The 2,433-nt window shown below is 36.2% G+C and overlaps 1 pseudogene; it reads left to right on the top strand.

The window, feature by feature from the left end:
- The first annotated feature begins 620 nt into the window (after positions 1-620).
- LOC123574153 (protein mago nashi homolog) lies at positions 621-940 on the top strand (annotated as a pseudogene).
- The last annotated feature ends 1,493 nt before the right edge of the window (positions 941-2,433 follow it).

Below are 2,433 nucleotides of genomic sequence, written 5' to 3'. Positions count from 1 at the left end.
GGAGAAAATCCTTTATTGATCTGCGTTTTCAATATATCATAACGAATCTTCTAAAAACCTATCTGAGGCCGAGTGCGGTGGCTCATGCCTATAATCCCAGCCCTTTGGGAGGCGGAGGCAGGCGGATCACCTGAGGTCAGGAGTTTGAGACCAGTCTGGCCACCATGGCGAAATCCCGTCTCTACTAAAAACGAAACAAAAAAAATTAGCCGGGCGTGGTGGCGCATGCCTGTAATCCCAGCTACCCGGGAGGCTGAGACAGGAGATTTGGAGATTTGCTTGAACCCAGGAGGCAGAGGTTGCAGTGAGCCGAGATCGCGCCATTGCACTCCAGCCTGGGCAACAGAGTGAAACTGTCAAACAAACAAACAAACAAACAAACAAACAAACAAAAAACAGAAAAAACAACAACAACGAACACCTATTTGAGTAGGGCACAGACCACAGAGGTACAGTTTGCTTTTTGATCTTGGGTGCCTTTTGCAAGCCATAAGAGTAACTTTTATCTGCGTTACTACATGAGTCATAAGGACAAATTTGACCACAAGTTCCTGGAGATTGAATTCCAACCAGACAAAAAACTAAGATGTGTCAACGACAGTAATTACAAGGATAATGTCATGATCAGAAAAGAGGTTTACATATATAAAAGTATGATGGAGGAGCTGAAAAGAATAATTAATGACAGTGAAACTACCAAAGAGTATGATGCTCTGTGGCCTCCTCCTGACTAGGGGGAGTTTGAAATCGTCATTGGACATGAACACGTTTCTTTCGCAACATCTAAAATTGGTTCTGTTATTGATGTTAAGCAATCCAAGGATCCAGAAGGCTTAAGAATATTTTATTATCTTGTTCAGGAAGTATATTTTATATCTTGAACAGGAAGTATATGGTCTTCAGTGTTACTGAATTATACTTCAAGATTAAGCCAATCTAGATTAAACATTGATGTGGACACAAAGAGGGTGGATATAGCTGTTTTTAATCAACATTATCAGAAAATTTTTGTGTATATCAGAGTAATATTTTAATAAACTATAAATGATTGTGTCTAATAAATATTGATAAGAATAACAAGTAAACTTAAAAACCTATTTGTAATCCTAAGGGCCTCAAAGGTCATTTCTGAAGATACTGTAAAATGCATGTTATTTTAAATAAATAAAATCTCTCTAACTTTGATATATCACTTGCAAGTAATGGAATATATTCTAAATTCCATGGCAATAAGAATTCACAAAAAATTCAGGCTCCAACAATCATTAATATTCTCAATAGACTAATTACTTATTCATATATAGCACAGATGACTGAGGTCTTCTACTGGAAGAATCCTATACCAGTATGGGCTAGTATATAATTCTTATCACTTTCTTTTTGCCTTTTACTGATTTTATTTAAGGAATTTGTATATTTTCTTCCTTCCAAAGAGCAACCTTTAGTCTTCATTAGAATCCTTGTAAATTAAAAGCAAAAAAAAAAAAAAATTTGTTTTATATCTGGAGAACAAATGGATGTTCCTCCTTCATCCTCAGACAGAGTGATTGATAGCTTTGTTATCAAATTCTGAATGAAATAAATTTTGTCTCACTTTGAGAGTAAATTGTGATAATACAGGTCCTCCCTACCAACCAACTTGGACATAACTCATTGTATTTCCATTGGCCAGTGAATGTACCAGGAAAGGGGCTTGAAAAAATGACATTTAAGTACTACTTAAATAGTACTATAGACTATTTAGTTCATCTGGATAGTTTTTATTTCATTATTTACATGTGCTGTTCTTCTATTATTTTTACTATTTATTCTCTTATTAGAAGATTGGAAACCTGAAATCTATTTGGTAGTGTTTATTCACAAATAGATATGTAGTAGGAGAATGTATAGCACAGGGGTTAAATATGGGCCCTAGAGTCTGGAAAGTCTGAATTAGTATCTGTGGTGGACTATATTATTGTTTAGGGTATTCCCTGCTACTCTCTGGGGAAAGATCCAACTACTCCACCCTATGATAGCATGACTAACCTTGTTCTTGCTAATGAAGTGTGAGCAAGTGACATTTTTCACTTCGGAGTAGAATGTTTAAGAGCCAGTGCACCATGATTTATCAGGATGTCTTCTTATCTCTGTCATATACCTGAAAATATTTTAGATAAAACATCAATTCTATGAGCTTGGGTGCCCTAGTGAAGAGATCATGGCGCAAAATGATAGCCAGTCTGCCATAAACATGGAATAGGGCTAAGAAATGAACCCTAGTGATTGTAAACCACTGAGAAGTGGGAGAGTGTTTGTTAACTGCTAAATAACCAAGTCTCAGTCCTCACTACTTATGTAGCCTTTATGAGCAGGCTTAGCCCCTCTTTGGCTTAATTTCCTCATTTTCAAAATGGAGATAATCTAAACTAGATAATTTGGGTAAAACAGCAC

Source organism: Macaca fascicularis, chromosome 6, assembly GCF_037993035.2.
Source record: "Macaca fascicularis isolate 582-1 chromosome 6, T2T-MFA8v1.1".
Taxonomy (NCBI): Eukaryota; Metazoa; Chordata; class Mammalia; order Primates; family Cercopithecidae; genus Macaca; species Macaca fascicularis.
The sequence above is the reverse complement of the archived record's forward strand: the minus strand, read 5'-3'. Positions and strand labels throughout refer to the sequence as shown.